At 50.2% G+C, this 18,430-nt stretch overlaps 1 protein-coding gene across 1 annotated transcript in view; it reads right to left on the bottom strand.

Annotated features, from left to right (window-relative positions):
• Positions 1–13,474, bottom strand: part of FBXO41 (F-box protein 41) — a 78,678-nt gene extending 65,204 nt beyond the window's left edge. Inside the window, exon 1 of the mRNA XM_048509705.1 lies at positions 13,308–13,474. The gene's annotated coding sequence lies outside the window, so the exon portion shown is untranslated. The remainder of the gene's footprint in view (positions 1–13,307) is intronic.
• Between the last annotated feature and the right edge of the window lie 4,956 nt (positions 13,475–18,430).

Raw genomic sequence — 18,430 nt, 5'->3', positions numbered from 1 at the left:
CAAGCTTGTTTTCTGCTGCTCCAGAGACTAGGACCAGGAGTGATGGGTTCAAGGTGCAGGAAAAGAGATTCCACCTAAGCATTAGAAAGAACTTTCTGACTGTCAGGGCTATTTGACAGTGGAATGCGCTACCTCAGAGGGTGGTGGAAACTCCTTTGGAGGTTTTTAAAGAGATGCTGGATGGCCATCTGTCAGGTGTGCTTTGATGATGCATGGCAGGGGGTTGGACTGGATGGCCTTTGGGGTCTCTTCCAACCCCATGATTCCATGACTGATAAAACCCAATTTCATAAAATTAAACACATTCAAAACCAAACCTTAGGACTACCCACAGATTCTTCTGAATTATGTCCCGCAAACAGCTGGAAGCAGGATTGAAGTTGGGGTTCTTCTGTACCATGCTCACTATATTGATGTGTCTGCTATAAAAATAGTTCCTCATGATCAGGATGCTGCCATAGGTCTTCTCAGAAGTAAGGCTGTTTCAGCCGAGGTCCCACTCCCAGGAAATTTCCCTTTTTCTTTACTTTGAGCCCATTCTCCTGCAGCCCTCTGATTCTCTTTTGGAGTGGAGGCTAAAATACTGCTTCCCACTTAGCAACCAGTCAAACGTACTCCTCATTATTTTAAATATTTTTATTATCATAGTAGTGTAGTTACAAAACAATGATCTTTAAAGAGAGACAGCGTGGGATAGCGGCTAGGGCAGGGATGGCAAACTTAAGACACGTGTGTCAAAAGTGACACGCAAGAACGTTTTGGGTGATCCGCCAGCGCTCACCAATACCCAATAACAACTATGTTCTGTCTTTGAGTCTGAGTCATTTTTGCATTGATTTGATGTTTCTTTATAGTACATATATAGTGAGAGCCAGCGTGGTGTAGTGGTTAACAGCAGGTGCGCTCTAATCTGGAGAACCGGGTTTGATTCCCCACTGTGCCACTTGAGCTGTGGAGGCTTATCTGGTGAACTAGATTAGCTTGTGCACTCCAACACATGGCAGCTGGGTGACCTTGGGCTAGTCACCTTCAGAGCTCTCTCGGCCCCACCCACCTCACAGGGTGTTTGTTGTGGAGTGGGGGGGGGGAGGGCAAGGAGATTGTAAGCCCCTTTGAGTCTCCTTACAGGAGAGAAAGGGTGGATATAAATCCAAATTCTTCATCTTCTACACAGCCACACACATGATTGGACTGCATTTTTTAAATAAATAAATAAATAAATATTTAAATAATTGTTTCTCTTTTGTTCAGGGGAGGGGGTGTTCGACATGCTGGTGTAACCCCTGTGAAAGAATGGGATGACCCAGAAAGGGGTGGAGTCTGAAAAGAAGCAGAAGGCTGCAGAACTCATGAGGTTGGAAGAAGCGAGGCTACCAGGCTGGGACCTTGATTGATTTTATTAAGCCCTTAACACCTTGTTTAAGGTAACTGCAACATCGTTGGGAACTAGTGGGAAGGGAGTTTATTTTTTTGCTATATTGTAAATGTTAAGAATTTATTGTTTCAGGGTTTTTGTGTATGTACATGGTGAGAGTTTTCTGGGAACCTTCATCATCTTGAATCCCGTTCACCCAGCCTCTGGAGTCTTCAAAAGCCAACCACCAGCAAAGAAGAATTGGACTGGGCAATATCAGTAGACTGTAAATATAAGGAGTTGAAAAGGCAAACTTAACAGGACTGTAAAGTGTAAATGTTAAATGTTTTAAAAGTGTTATTTGTTAAGAGAAGTAAACTGTTTTGTTTGAATTTAGTTCTTTGAAACTCCTTCCAAGTTCTGCCCCACAGAACCCACAGAAAGAGGTTACACTGGCAGAGTCAAGTTAGGCATTTTCCAGATTTTTGACATGCCAAGGATGTTGAACTACTAGGATCTGGGAGAGCCAGGTTCGAATCCCCACCTCTGCCATGAAAGCTCGCTGGGTGACCTTGGGCTGGTCAGTCTAACCTACCTACCTCCCAGGAAAAGAGGAGAGGGAAACAATATAAGTCACATCAGGCCCCATTCAAAATAACAGCTGTAATAAATAAAAACACAACTCTTTCTAAATGGGCTGCAGCTTTGGCCCAATGCAAAGTGAGAAGCAATGCTCCTGCTCTCGCTTTTCAATCCCCCCCACCAAAAAAACCCTATCTATCTATCTATCTATCTATCTATCTATCTATCTATCTATCTATCTATCCATCTATCCATCTATCCATCTATCCATCCATCCATCCATCCATCCATCCATCCATCCATCCATCCATCCATCCATCCATCCATCCATCCATCCATCCACCATCCATCCAATCTATCATCATCCATCCATCCATCCATCCATCCATCCATCCATCCATCCATCCATCCATCCATCCATCCATCCATCCATCCATCCATCCATCCATCCATCCATCCATCCATCCATCCATCCATCCATCATATTTATATACCGCCCTCCCCCAAAGGCTCAGGGCAGTGTCCATCAGTCATAAAAACAATTTAAAACATATAATAATACATAAAACACTAAAACTTGCAGATGGCTTCAACCCCTCCCTCCCCCCTTTGTGTACCCAAGTTGTCAATGGCTCATCCAAGAATGCTGTGCCCAGCCTGAGAGAGACCAAGAAATAATCAATTAAGCTAGATGGAGAAAGAAAAGAGAAGAAACGCAAAAGGTCAGTAGCCTCCAGAAAATACAGCTGCACACTGACTGTCCACACCGGACAGCCCGGTGCTGCGATTGCATTTTAGGTTTAATCAAACCCACCAGATCTGCTCAGAATAAACAGGAATGGACAGCCAAATGCCAGAATGCAACAGGGTGCCAGCGGTGTGACTGGGGTTCTCTAATAAGAAAATCAAAACAACAAGCATTTCCAAATCAAACAGCTGATGTGCAAAAGATCTTGGCTGCACAGCCTCCCGACCAAGTGGACACTCTGAAATCCGCCATGCTTAAACACTGTTGGTTGTCCACATTTCACAATACCCAGATGCGCATTCCCATGGGAAGTTGTCACTGTTGGCCTTGAGCCATGTGCTTTGCTGTGCATGAAACAGACACACGCAAGAATGATGAATCCTTTGCCGACAGTCACATCCTTGACTGAAAACGAGGAGTTACCAAATCTTGGGTTTTGGCTCCAGGGCTCCATATTCTGGGGCTATTTCTACAGGTAGCAAATTGAACTAATACTTACACACTTCTACCATTAGTAAAATATTCAAGGTGATATTGTATTGTCAAAGGCTTTCACTGCTGGAATCATTAAGGTGTTGTGGGTCTTCTGGGTTGTATGGCCATAGTAGCGTTTTCTTTCTTCTGATGTTCCAGTAGCATCATCAGATGCCAGCCACAGATGCAGGCGAAACGTCAGGAGAAAATGCTACTGGAACATGACCATACAACCGAGAAAACCCACAACACCCTATTCAAGGTGACGTCACATTGCCTCCATAAGCCACTGGCTATAGCCCAAGAATCTCAGGATTGGGGGGAACTACTCAAGAAGAACTAATTGCTGACACAGGCATCAAACTACAAAGTCTATAATGCAGCGCAAATGCGATCAAACCAAGACTGGGTGAACATTGAAGAACAAAGGTTGGATCTAGCCAGCTGTTTGCTGCAATGCCACCTAATTCCCTTCCTTACTACAGTTCCTGTCCCATGTGACTTTTGTCCATTTAAGGCCCATAAATACCGTAGTTCTATTTTGGTAGCCAAAATGGGGACCCTCTTTCCTTTTTCACCTGGTTGTAGAACTGCTTTTTTGAGGAAACTTAATACTAGCGAGACAAAAATATACCACGGCAGCACGCCCAAGCTGCCGGCAGAAGAAGCATGGTCAAGAAGAGGAATCCTATTCAAATCTGTACGGGACACACCCGAAGTTCAGTGCATCAGGACCAGAGTTCTACTTTGGGTAAAAGACATCACAGAGCACATAATCCCAATTTGCTACGTTCGAGATCCCTAAACTGCGTAGAGAGCAAACTGAGCACTCTGTTTTCACAAGCCAAGATAGAAGCCGAATGGAAGATTTTTCAGTTGGGTACAGATCTGCTCACAGTACGAGAAGCTCTTCCCCTCGTTTCAGGACAACGTGGGCCTTTCCTCGGAGAAATGATTTGCTCTCGGAGGCCCTGTCAGAAGTAGGAGTTGGTGCCTCCCAAAATAGTAACTAAACACCCCTTTTCCAGTGCTTAGGAATACTCAGTGTTGTAGACTGTTGTGTGACTTGTTTTTCTGCACGATTCCTTCCTTCCCCCTCCTCCGCTTTTTCGGATGGTTTCTTCTTTCCATGCCGGGCTAGAGTGCGGATCTGGCACCTGCCGAAGTCCGCAGCTTGAAAGAGCCCCATCCCTAACCACTGGAGCTGCTGGCCTGTGCTGCTGGATAGGCTTGCCAATTTCCAGGCGGGACCTGGAGATCTCCTGGAATCTCAGTGGATCTCCAGTCCACAGGGAGCAAAAGGATTCTTTGGAGGTTGGACTCCGTGTCATTATACCTCCCCTGCTCACACTCCGCCTCCCCTCCCCCACGCCCCACCCTTCTGAGGCTCTGCCCCCAAATTTCCCAATCCAAACTTGGCTCCTGACCGCTCTGCTTTGCTACGTTTCAAGCCAGCGTGGTGTAGTGGTTACGAGCAGGTGGATTCTAATCTGGAGAACTGGGTTTGATTCCCCACTCCTCCACCTGAGTGGCAGAGGCTTATCTGGTGAACCAGATGTGTTTCCGCACTCTTACACTCCTGCTGTGTGACCTTGGGCTGCAGTGTAGGAGCAGCAGTGGCGTAGGAGGTTAAGAGCTCGTGTATCTAATCTGGAGGAACCGGGTTTGATTCCCTGCTCTGCCGCCTGAGCTGTGGAAGCTTATCTGGGGAATTTAGATTAGCCTGTGCACTCCCACACATGCCAGCTGGGTGACCTTGGGCTAGTCACAGCTTCTCAGAGCTCTCTCAGCCCCACCTACCTCACAGGGTGTTTGTTGTGAGGGGGGAAGGGCAAGGAGATTGTAAGCCCCTTTGAGTCTCCTGCAGGAGTGAAAGGGGGGATATAAATCCAAACGCTTCTTCTTCTTTGGCCAGTCACAGTTCTCTCAGAACTCTCTCTGCCCCACCTGCCTCAGGAGGTGTCTGTTGTGGGGGGAGGAAGGGAAAAAAGCTTGTAACCACCTTGAGTCTCCTCACAGGACAGAAAAGTGGGGTATAAATCCAAACTCTCCTTCTTCTCCTCCCCTGGCCTCAGGAGACTTTGAGGGATGTGTTTCTTCTGTTGCTGGCAAAAGAGCCGTTCCTATCTCGGGAAGGCTTCCAAATTGGCTGAGTGGGATGGTGGAATACAGGCTGCTGGCTCCGTCTCTCATTCCTGAAGGAGCGAAACATCTGGAGGTGGCTGAGGAAGCCGAGGGAAGCAGGCTCTGTGGCAGAGCCGGTGTGGTGTAGTGGACAGGGTGTCGGAGTAGGATTGGGTGACCCAGCTGGGGGACTTGGAAGCTTGCTGGGCAGAGTTCTAAGGAAGGGGGAAGGCAGCATGTTGGGGAGATGAAATGGAAGGATTCGCAGAAACTCGGTGCCCACCAATCTCTCAAAACCTGCTGCCCTAGTTCCTTCCCTTGCAATTTCTGAAACTTTGTTGGATGCTGTTTTGCATCTGACAAATTGCTGATTAAACATATAAGATTTTTTGTTGTGCAAACGAAGAGAAGAAAAAGAAGATCTGAGATTGCAAATGCCTTAGCAGACCAGGTGCTCAGGAGCAGCAGCCGCAGAAGGCCCTTGCTTTCACCTCCTGCATGTGAGCTCCCAAAGGCACCTGGTGGGCCACTGTGAGTAGCAGAGAGCTGGACTAGATGGACTCTGGTCTGACCCAGCTGGCTTGTTCTTATGTTCTTATGTTCTTAAGAGTTTGGATTTATACCCCACCTTTCTGTAAGGAGAGTCAAGGTGGCTTACAAGCTCCTTTCCCTTCCTCTCCCCACAACAGACCCCTTGTGAGGCAGGTGGGGCTGACACACTCCTGAGAAAACTGTGATTAGTCCAAGGTCACCCAGCAGGAACAAGGAGTGCGGAAACACACCTGGTTCACCAGATAAGCCTCTGCCACTCAGGTGGAGGAGCGGGGAATCACACCCACTTCTCCAGATTAGAATCCACCTGCTCTTCACCACTACCCCATGCTGGAAAGAAGAAAGAAGAACGCGGGAGACAGTCTGTGTGGTTGCACGGTCGAACTAAGGTCTGGGTTCAAATTCCCATTCTGCCAAGAGTCCAGGAGTACTTTAAAGCTCTGCAAATACCAACGAGATATTCAGAACCTAAGCTTTCCAGAGTTAAATCTTCCTTCATCATCTGCCTCTGAAAAACATTCTCTACCCCGTGAAATGAGACTGGCAGTGAGCAGGGCCAGGGTCTTTTTGGTCTTGTCCCCACACCTTAGGAATCCTCAAATAATTATATCCTGGGAACCTTGCAGGCCTTAAGAACATAAGAACATAAGAACAAGCCAGCTGGATCAGACCAGAGTCCATCTAGTCCAGCTCTCTGCTACTCGCAGTGGCCCACCAGGTGCCTTTGGGAGCTCACATGCAGGAGGTGAAAGCAATGGCCTTCTGCTGCTGTTGCTCCCGATCACCTGGTCTGTTAAGGCATTTGCAATCTGAGATCAAGGAGGATCAAGACTGGTAGCCATAGATTGACTTCTCCTCCATAAATCTGTCCAAGCCCCTTTTAAAGCTATCCAGGTTAGTGGCCATCGCCACCTCCTGTGGCAGCATCTTCCAAACACCAATCACACGTTGCGTGAAGAAGTGTTTCCTTTTATTAGTCCTAATTTTTCCCCCCCAGTATTTTCAATGAATGCCCCTGGTTCTAGTATTGTGAGAAAGAGAGAAAAAAATCTCTCTGTCAACATTTTCATTTTCACTACCCATGCATAATTCTTGTAGAGACTTCAATCCATATCCCCCCTCAGCCGAATCTCCTCTCTCCAAACTAAAAAGAGTCCCAAACGCTGCAGCCCTCTCCCTCATAGGAAGGTGCTCCAGTCCCTCAATCATCCCCGCTGCTGCCCTCCTTCTCTCTGCACTTCTTTTTCTATCTCTCCTCCAATATCCTTTTTTGAGAATCGTGACCATCAACTGGACACAGTACCCCAGGAAATGCGCGTTGCACCACCGCTTTATATAAGGGCATGACAATCTTTGCAGTTTTATTCTCAATTCCTTTCCTAATGATCCCCAGCGTAGAGTTTGCCTTTTACAGCTGTTAGGCATTGAGTTGACATTCCCGCGTGGGAACTATCAACTAAAGACGCCCAAATCCTCTTTCCTGGTCTGTGACTGATAGCTGACCCCTGTAGCGTGTATGTGAAGTTTGGATTTTTTGCCCCTATGTGCATCACTTTGCATTTTGCTACATTGAATGGCATTTGCCATTTCTGAGCCCACTCACCGAATTTATCCAGGTTCGCTTGGAGCTCTTCGCAATCCTTTGTGGTTCTCACCACCCTACATAATTTGGTATCATCTGCAGCCTAATACCACGCTTACTCCACCTTACCAGGTCAACAATTCTCACCCCCCATGCATAATTTTATAGGACTTCAATCATATCCCCTCAGACTTCCTCTTCTGCGCACTTACATTCTGTGAATCATGCTCTTCTACTCTAGACCAAGATGGCTACCCACCTGAAACCACTCTTCCAAGTGACTTGCCGGGCAAGCCTTTCTCTCTCAAGCTAACTTACCTCACAGGGTTGTTGTGAGGCTAAGCTGGATAGTGAAGAGACCCTGCAAACTGCCCTCAGCTCCCTGAAGGAAGGGTAGGATAAAAATGCATGAAATGGACTTTACTCACAGGAAGGACCAGTAGCACTGGCAGCAATGCGCAACAAGGAATGTATTATAAGGGAGCAGCTGGAGCCAGCAGGGCTCCCTAGTGGTTTCCAGAGAGCAATTCAGTGCAGCTGTTGAGTTTTAACACCTGAACCAGTCTGGGTCCTCTCTTGCATGAACCTGCCCATTCACTGAGATATGCCTCCAAAAGCACTCATAGAATTATAGAATCATAGAGTGGGAAGAGACCCCAAAGGCCATCAAGTCCAACCCCCTGCAATGCAGGAACACACAATCAAAGCTCTCCTGTCAGATGGACATCCAGCCTCTCTTAAAAAAACCTCCGAAGAAGGAAACTCCACAGTCGAACAGCCCTTAACTGTCACAATTTTTTTTCCTGATGTTTAGTTGGGATCTCTTTTCCTTCCCCTTGAACCCATGACTCCTAGTCCTAGTCTCCGGAGCAGCAGAAAACAAGCTTGCTCTCTCAGCAACATTACATCCCTTCAAATATCTCAACATGGCTATCATATCACTTCCTAACCTTCTCTTCACCAAACCAAATATCCTCAGCTCCATAAATCTCTCCTTGTAGGGCATGGATTCCGGACCTTTGACCGTTTTGGTTGCCCTCCTCTGGACCCGTTCCAGCTTGGCAATGTTCTCCTTGAATTGCGGTGCCCACAATATTCCAGGTGAGGTCTGGGGAAGGCGGTGAGCAGGGACATGGCCTTTTTGGTGGGGTCCCCATGACTTAGGAATCCTATTTCCTGGGAGATCTAGGAAGTGCCATCACGTTAAAATTCGCCTTATGATGACACCAGAGGGCTTTCAAGACAAGAGATGAGAGGGTGTGGTTTGCCATGGCTTCTGCCCCTGCATAGCAGCCCTTTCTTAGAAGAAGAAGAAGAAGAAGAAGAAGAAGAAGAAGAAGAAGAAGAAGAAGAAGAAGAAGAAGAAGAAGAAGAAGAAGAAGAAGAAGAAGAAGAAGAAGAAGAAGAAGAAGAGTTTGGATTTATATCCCCCCTTTCTCTCCTGCAGGAGACTCAAAGGGGCTGACAATCTCCTTGCCCTTCCCCCCTCACAACAGACACCCTGTGAGGTGGGTGGGGCTGAGAGAGCTCCGAGAAGCTGTGACTAGCTCAAGGTCACCCAGCTGGCGTGCGTGGGAGTGTACAGGCTAATCTGAATTCCCCAGATAAGCCTCCACAGTTCAGGTGGCAGAGCTGGGAATCAAACCCAGTTCCTCCAGATTAGATACACGAGCTCTTAACCTCCTATGCCACTGCTGCTCCTTAGCAGTTTCCAATCTAACTACACACCAGCGCTGTACAGGGGCGTACTGCCCAGGGGGACAGATGGTGTCAAATGTCCCCGGACTGCGGCCATTTAGTCATGTGGGGGTAGAAAATTGCCCCCCTCCCCCCCCCCCGGTTCATACACTGACTTCAAGACCTGGTGCAAAAAAGCGCTGTTTGGTCGTGGTGGGGGAGGGCAACCGCCTATATGGGGAAGCGGGGAACTCAGATTTTTCCACTGGGCTACATTTTCCCTAGATACACCTCTGAGCACTGACCCTTTTTAGCTGCTGAGATCCTATAAAACCAGGTTAGCTCAGCTGGCACTTCCACTTAATTTCCTGGCCAGATCTCGTTGATGCTAACACACCTAGTGCCCTTTTTATTGATGTTAACTATTTATTGTAATGTTTTGGATGTTATTCTTATTGTTGTTTACACCATTGTTGTATGCTGCCCTGAGCCCTCTGGGAAAGGGCGGGACACAAATCGAATCCATCCATCCATCAAACTGCTCCTCGTGGTTTGGGATTTATTTCGCCATCAGTGGCTTTGGTGAGTTTCGTGCCATTTCCCTTTTAGTGTTGCCTCTTGGCATCCCTGAGCTTTTTCGTTTTTGACCGGAGGAAACTGACTTTCGCAAAAGGGAGCCCCTCAGCCAATTTCAAGAAAGAAACGAAGCAAGCGAGGAACAGCAAATCGCTGACATTTGAACAGTCCGCTGGGTGGTACGCAAACATCTGCTACTCCAGAACTGAGACGGACCCCCGGGATGGAAATCCTTCCGGGGGGTCCATCTTTGTTTGCAAACCCCTCGGCAGGTACACCTCTTACGCTGCACGGCACCCGGCATCCTCTCGACACGAGAGAGACACAGGAAGCGCCGATGTCCGGTGGAATCGTTCAGACGGTGTAAAGGATTTTTGGGGCACATTTCACAAATTTGTGACTGGATCTCCCTCTTCCCTACCAGAGATTTCTTTTCAAGGAAATATCACTGTCAGAAAGAGGGAAAAATCTGTTTGGAATATGAACTGTCTGACATAAATAAGCGTGTTCCTGTCTCACCAGATCTCAGCAGCTGAGCCGGGGTGGTCCTGGTTAGTTCTTGGATGGGAGACCACCAAGGAAGTCCACGGTTGCTACACAGAGGCAGGTAATGGCAAATGATTTCTGAAGGTGTCTTGACTAGAAAACCCTACGGGGTCACCTTAAGTCACCTGACCTGACGGCACATAATTATCATGCCCTGACCTGGATGGCCCAGACTAGCCTGATATCATCAGAAGCTAAGAAGGGTTGGTTGTGCTTAGTACTGGGATGGGAGACCACCAAGGAAGGCCAGGGTTGCCACACAGAAGTAAGCAGTGGCAAACCACCTCTGTATCTCTTGCCCTGACCTGGATGGCCCAGACTAGCCTGATATCATCAGAAGCTAAGAAGGGTTGGTTGTGCTTAGTACTGGGATGGGAGACCACCAAGGAAGGCCAGGGTTGCTACACAGAAGTAAGCAGTGGCAAACCACCTGTGTATCTCTTTGCCCCTGACCTGGATGGCCCAGAACTGGCCTGATATCATCAGAACCTAAGAAGAGCTGCTTGTGCTTAGTACTGGGATGGGAGACCACCAAGGAAGGCCAGGGTTGCTACACAGAAGTAAGCAGTGGCAAACCACCTGTGTATCTCTTGCCCTGACCTGGATGGCCCAGACTAGCCTGATATCATCAGAAGCTAAGAAGGGTTAGTTGTGCTTAGTATTACTGGGATGGGGAGACCACCAAGGAAGAGCCAGGGTTGCTACTAACCAGAAGTAAGCAGTGAGCAGGAAACCACCTCTGTATCTCTTGCCCTGACCTGGATGGCCCAGACTAGCCTGATATCATCAGAAGCTAAGAAGGGTTAGTTGTGCTTAGTACTGGGATGGGAGACCACCAAGGAAGGCCAGGGTTGCTACACAGAAGTAAGCAGTGGCAAACCACCTCTGTATCTCTTGCCACGAGCCCTGGATGGCCCAGACTAGCCTGATTATCATCAGAAGCTAAGAAGGGTTGAGGGTGTGCTTAGTAAGTACTGGGATGGGAGACCACCAAGGAAGGCCAGGGTTGCTACACAGAAGTAAGCAGTGGCAAACCACCTCTGTATCTCTTGCCCTGACCTGGATGGCCCAGACTAGCCTGATATCATCAGAAGCTAAGAAGGGTTGGTTGTGCTTAGTACTGGGATGGGAGACCACCAAGGAAGGCCAGGGTTGCTACACAGAAGTAAGCAGTGGCAAACCACCTCTGTATCTCTTGCCCTGACCTGGATGGCCCAGACTAGCCTGATATCATCAGAAGCTAAGAAGGGTTAGTTGTGCTTAGTACTGGGATGGGAGACCACCAAGGAAGGCCAGGGTTGCTACACAGAAGTAAGCAGTGGCAAACCACCTCTGTATCTCTTGCCCTGACCTGGATGGCCCAGACTAGCCTGATATCATCAGAAGCTAAGAAGGGTTAGTTGTGCTTAGTACTGGGATGGGAGACCACCAAGGAAGGCCAGGGTTGCTACACAGAAGTAAGCAGTGGCAAACCACCTCTGTATCTCTTGCCCTGACCTGGATGGCCCAGACTAGCCTGATATCATAGAGCTAAGAGGGTGTTGTGCTTAGTAGTACTGGGATGGGAGACCACCAAGGAAGGCCAGGGTTGCTACACAGAAGTAAGCAATGGCAAACCACCTCTGTATCTCTTGCCCTGAGCTGGGTGTCCTAGGCAACATGGTCTCATCAGATCTCAGAAGCTAAGAAGGGTTGGTTGTGCTTAGTACTGGGATGGGAGACCACCAAGGAAGGCCAGGGTTGCCACACAGAAGTAAGCAGTGGCAAACCACCTCTGTTTATCTCTTGCCCTGAGCTGGGTGTCCCAGGCAACATGGTCTCATCAGATCTCAGAAGCCAAGCAGGCTCAGCCCTGGTTAGTTCTTGGATGGGAGACCACCAAGGAGGTTCAGGGTTGCTATGCAGAGCCCGGCAATGGCAAACCACCTCTGAATGTCTCTTGTCTTGACATGTATGGCCCAGGTTATCCCGATCTCATCAGATCTCAGAAGCCAAGCAGGCTCAGCCCTGGTTAGTTCTTGGATGGGAGACCACCAAGGAGGTCCAGGGTTGCTATGCAGAGCCCGGCAATGGCAAACCACCTCCATCCTGCTCTTTCCTCGAAAACCTTACAGTTCTGCCATCTGTCGCCTGCAACTGGACGGCACTTTCTACCCCTGCCAGCATCCCGCCTGGTTTCTGACCACCTCCAGTTTGATGCCTGAGCAGACGGCTGCCGCCCGCCACTAGTTCCAATCCCCGCTGGCTGGCAGGCAGGTCGGAACTACGCCTCGCCTGGAACTTTATGGGCATTTTACTACCTCTTGGTCAAAAACAGGGGGGGGGGGGTTGTGTGTGTGTGTGTGAGTGAGTTTGTGTCGAATAAGCGAGCCAAGCAATCCAAACCAACCCAGACCGGTCCCCACTTTCCCAGATAGATTAACCCCATCACCATAGATTCCCAGCTCCTGTAGCAAACATTTTACCTAGGTAACGAGGAGAAAATGGGGAGGGGGCCTCTGATTCTCAGGTGCCAGATGAGATGCGGCCAGGATTTTGTGTCCCCCCCCCCAAACAGCCCCTGCCTTTTTCACACACACCGCCCCCCCCCCTCCCCGGCCACGCTTACTACCAGCTCCATCCTGCCACAGCAAAAACCACACATGCCAACCTAGGAGAGAGATCCTCCCTCCCTGCCTGCAAGATAGATCCGATCTTAAAAGCAACGGATCCCAAACAGCCAGAGACCCCTCCCCGCCGAAGGATGCTGTTGACAGCGAGACCACCCCTTGGGGGAGGGAATAGGTCGGCTTTGCTTCCTCCCCCCCCCCCCAAGCCCCGCATGGAGAATTTTTCCTTTCTCCAAGATGGGTCCGGGGGGGGGGAGGGGGGCACCCTCCGTTCCCCCCCCCCCGCCCACCGCAGCCCCAGGGGATTTGCACCCCAGGCCCCTGGGCGTGGACGCTTAACCCTTTGCCCGCCCACCTTTGCCTGCCCTGGGGAGGGGGGGCGCACCCCCAGGAGCGAAGGGGCCGGATCCCGGCTGGACAGCTGGGTTGCGCCGCGGAGCAAGGCGAGGCATGCGGCTGGGCGCTCCCGGGAGCGAGTCTTACCTTCCCAGGTAGGCAGGCAGGCGAAGGTGCGGGACGGGTGCGGGCAGGGCACCCTGTGGGGGCCACCACTGGTGTCCGGGGGGGTCTCAGCCTCTGGCCGCCTTCTGCAAAGCGTTGCTGGCTTCCCAGCTTCCCTCCGCCTCGCCTTCTTTGTTGGCGGCGGCCAAAGAGAGAGGAGGCCGGGCTGGCAGGCAGGCAGGCAGGGGCAGGCAGGCAGGCAGGCAGAGAGGCAGGCGAGCGGGCTGGGTGGCTGAGCGCTCCTCCAGCGCCTGCAATGGGCGAGCCTCCCTTGGCAAGTGAGCAATGGAGGAGGAGGAGGAGGAGGAGAGACGCAGAACAGACAAGCTGGAGGGTGGGGGGAGAGGAAGAGGAAGGCAGGAAGGCGTCTGCAGCTGCTCAAGAGGCTGGGGGGGGGGCGGCTGGGCGAGGAGCCCCCCCCCGGTCCTGCCTGTCTACCACCCACCCCCCAGCTGGCTTGGCATGGTGCCAGGGGAGGCGCACCGGCGGGGCACCTCGGGGAGGGCTCCCCCTCTGGCTGGGTGGGTGGGGTGGGGTGGGGTGCAGCCTGCTCGCCCCCGATCCCGGACCCAGGCCCCCCCTCTCCCGGCACCTCGCTCCCAAGGCGTGGGGAGCGGGAACCGCAGAGGTACGCCCACCCAAGACGTTCAGGGGCCGCCCCCCCCGGCTGCTTGCCTTCCTCCACCCCCCAGAGCGAAAGAAGGGGGTGTGTTCCAGCCCCCGCAAGGTCACTGGGCGCGGAGGGTGGGCTGGGTTAAGGCGGGGGGGGGGGGAAGGTTGGAGGCAGCAATGCAGGGGGGCCACGTCCCGCGCCCCCTTTTGAAGAGAAGGATTCCAAGGGGGTGGGGGGAGCGTTGCTTTCCTGCTGCGCTCTGGGGGCGCATCTCCAACCCGGCGCTTGCCAAGGCGAGTCTCAGTGGCCCCGATCCTGAGCACGCAGCCGCTGGGCAGGAACGGACTGGCCGAGGGGGGCGGCGGGTCCCAGTCGGGATCCTGAGGGCGTGGCGCGAATCCAGGCTCATCTCCACGTGGAGCGAGTCCACGAAGAACTGCCAGATATGCAGGGACCCAGGCGAACCCGATGTCCCCAGGTCTCTGAAGCTAAGCAGAGGAGACCCTGGTTAATAGAATCATAGAGTTGGAAGAGACCCCAAAGGCCATCCAGTCCAACCCCCTGCCATGCAGGCAGACACAATGAAAGCACACTTGACTTATGGACATCGAGCCTCTCTTTCAAAACCTCCAAAGGAGACTCCACCATTCTCCAAGGTGGTGCATTCCTCTGTCCAACAGCCCTGACTGTCAGGAAGTTTTTTCCTGATGTTTAGGTGTAATCTCTTTTCCTTCACCTTGAGCCCATGACTCCTGGTTCTAATCTGACACTCTAACCACTATATCACAGGTGGTGCTATTTGGACTCCAAAATACTCTGGGCATCTTTCCCGTTTCTTCTCCCTCCTCCTGTCGCCCTCCGCACTTGACTGATGGTCATCGAGCCGCTCTTTAAAAACCTCCAAAGAAGGAGACTCCACCATTCTCCAAGGTGGTGCATTCCTCTGTCGAACAGCCCTGACGGGCAGGAAGTTCTTCCTGATGTTTAGGTGGAATCTCTTTTCCCGCACCTCGAACCCATGACTCCTGGTCCTAGTCTCTGGAGCAGCAGAAAACTAGCTTGCTCCCTCACCGACATGGCATCCCTTCAAATATCTAAACAGGGCTATCATGTCACCTCTTAACCTTCTCTTCTCCAGACTGAACACCCCCAGCTCCCTGAGTCTCTCCTTGTAGGGCATCGATTCCAGACCCTTTCACCATTTTGGTTGCCCTCCTCTGGACCCGTTCCAGCTTGTCAATATCCTTCTTGAATTGTGGTGCCCAGAACTGGACACAATTAATGGCTCATTCCGCACATGCAGAATAATGCACTTTCAAACTGCTTTCAGTGCTCTTTGAAGCTGTGCGGAATAGCAAAATCCACTTGCAAACAGTTGTGAAAGTGGTTTGAAAACGCATTATTTTGCGTGTGCGGAAGGGGCCAATATTCCAGGTGAGGTCTAACCAATGCAGAATAGAGAGGTTCTTTGGAGGTTTTCAATGAGAGGCTGGATGGCCACCTGTCAGGAGTGCTTTGATGGTGTGTTCCTGCATTGCAGGGGGTTGGACTTGATGGCCTTTGGGGTCTCTTCCAGGTCTATGATTATATGACTTGACGACACTGAATTATTGCCCTGATGTGAATGGCCCAGTGGTCAGATTTGGACGACTAAGCAGGGTCAGCCCTGGTTAAAACTTCAGTGGGAGACCACCAAGGAAGTCTGGGGTTGCTATGCCGTGGCAGTGTAACCTCAGCTTGTGGGTTCTGTGGGGCAGAACTTGGAATGAGGTTGCAACAACAAATTAAAAAAAAACACCAAAATGGTTTACTTTCTTAACATATAACATATAACATCAGCATTTAACATCACAGTTCAAGGTCCTGTTCGGGTTGCATTTTCAAGTCCTTATATTTACAGTCTATTGATACTGCCAAGTCCAATTCTTCTTTGCTGGTGGTTGGTTTTGAAGACTCCAAGGGCTTGATGAAACCAACATGATGAAGGTTTCCAGGAGAACTCTCGCCCATTACAACCATAAAAGAAACCCTTAACAAGGTGTTAAGGGCTTATACCAATCAAGGTCCGAGTCTGGTAGCCTTGTCTCCTCCAACTACCTGAGGTCTGCAGCCTCCTCCTGCTTTGGGTCTCCACCCCTTACTGGGTCAACCCATTCTGAGCATGGGGGTTACAGCAGCAAATGGCAAACCACCTCTATTCATTTGTTGCCTGGAAAACCCGACAGAGTTGCTGTGGGTTAGCCATGACTTGTCAGCCTGTTTGATCTACCACTTAAGCAGATTCACGGCGACTTTCCAGCGACACCGGTTAGGATTGCTCAGCAGCTATTGAGCATCCGCAAGAAAAACACGTTAAGGGAGATATGGCAACAGTGATTATTTTAGGTTTAAATGCGTTTGCATTTCAGCAAACAGAGTACAGTTGGTGGCAGCAGGGTTGGGGACATTTATGTTTATTTATGGATTTATTTCGTAGCCTGCCTTTTGGTTCTTACCAGATGCCAGGTTTTGGAAACCAGCTCTACCTAGCTGTGGAAAGAGAGCACCCAAGGTGAATATTCATCCTTGGAGAGCCAGCGTGGTGTAGTGGTTAAGAACAGGTGGACTCTAATCTGGAGAACCGGGTTTGATTCCCCACCCCTCCACCTGAGTGGCAGGCTCCACACTGGAGAAGTGACTGTAAGTGGCAGACTCTAATCTGGTGGACCAGATTTCCGCCCTGCTCCTATACCAGTGGTGGCGAACCTATGGCACGGGTGCCAGAGGTGGCACTCAGAGCCCTCTCTGTGGGCACGCGCAAACAGAGGATTGCCCCCCACCCCCACATTTAGGCTGGCCTGGGCCGCTAGGCTCGATTATTAGCATTAAACCTAAGACCTAGTTTTGGGGAAGCAGTGTAGGTAACCCTGTTAAGTGCTGTTAAACCCCACTGATTTTCATGCAAAGAACTAAAGCGCGATCCTTTACCTGGGAGTAAGCTTGGTTGCTGGCAATGGGGCTTGTTCTGAGTAAACGCTCCTAGGGTTGTGATTCACCCGTTGGAAGAGTTGCACAGTTGCTTCAAAGCAAAGCCACCAACTACCACCAAGCTTACTCCTGAGTAACGCACGCCTCGGAGCCAACCATTTTTTCCAAACTGTAGCCTCAGTATTCAGGTTAAATTGCCGTGTTGGCACTTTGCGATAAATAAGTGGGTTTTGGGTTGCAGTTTGGGCACTTGGTCTCAAAAAGGTTCGCCATCACTGTCCTATACACAAAGTCTGCTGGGTGTCCTTGGGCTAGTCACAGTTCTTCAGAGCTCTCTCAGCCCCACCTGCCTCACAAGGTGTCTGTCAATCCACTTGGAGACTCTTTACAGTCGAGACAAGTGGGGTATAAAATCCAGACACTTCTCTTCTTCTTTATGACCTGCAAGAGAAACGTCGGTCAGCTCTCCACTTGCTGATGAAATCCCCTGGATTATCTCAGGCCAGATGTGGTCGCTCAGCTTCATCTACCTTTGTGGGGTTGCCAGCCTCCAGGTGGGGCCTGGAGACCTCCCAGAATTACAACTGATCTCCAGAGATTTGTTCCCTTGGAGGAAAAGACCACTTTGGAGGGTGGAATCTAGAGTATCATCCCCGGCACAGGACTCTCCCCTCCGCCAATCTTCCTCTCCTAGGCCAGTGGTGGTGAACCAATGCCAGCATGATGAGAATTGTAGTCCATGAACATCTGGAGTGCCATAGGTTCGCCACCACAGTCCTAGGCCCTCTCACCCAAATCTCCAGGGATTTTCCAAACTGAAGCTGGCAACTCTACTACCTTGCAGGGTTGTTGGGAGAGTAAAAAAGGCTGGGGAGAGAGAAGGCCAGAGAGCCGTGCGAGAAGACATCGTGAACATAATGTGGTTTTCTGTGAACCTGCGCTCCTCTGTAGAGCTGAAACACAACACACACTAAACATGTCAAAATGTTACCGATGGGAAAATAAACAAAATATTTTCCTGAAGTCAGGTTCCTGGCTACACTGGCTCCCTGCCCGGATACCGAGACCTGTGTGGTTCAGAAGCCTTCATAAGGTTCACAAAGAATGTATATGCATGATTGTGCCAATGCTATATGATTTCCCTTGTGTTTGTGTCATTCTAGGATGTAGTAAAAGCTCCCCTTAGTTAAGTTTATGCCTGCAGTTTAGGATTTTAGTTTAATAAGGTTCTTCAAGCTGAAACACAACACACACTAAACATGTCAAAATTCACTGCTTGGGAAATCAAATGTAACCATTTATCTGCTGTTTTGCCTTCTGATGTGGGCTGAAACTTGTGTCCTTGTTGATGGAAGCTACACAGAAACTGAAGCCCGCTCCAGAAATGAACACCGAACACCCGTTTGTGAGATCTGAATACGCTGCCCGGGCATGTATTTCCAGTTCAAAATGGTGGTTGTGACCTTTTCCGCCCAGAATAACATTGGACAAGGGTCTTTTAAAGGCCTACCTCTCCCTATATCAA

The sequence above is a fragment of the Sphaerodactylus townsendi genome, linkage group LG10 (assembly GCF_021028975.2).
Source record: "Sphaerodactylus townsendi isolate TG3544 linkage group LG10, MPM_Stown_v2.3, whole genome shotgun sequence".
NCBI classification, from domain to species: domain Eukaryota; kingdom Metazoa; phylum Chordata; class Lepidosauria; order Squamata; family Sphaerodactylidae; genus Sphaerodactylus; species Sphaerodactylus townsendi.
The sequence above is the reverse complement of the archived record's forward strand: the minus strand, read 5'-3'. Positions and strand labels throughout refer to the sequence as shown.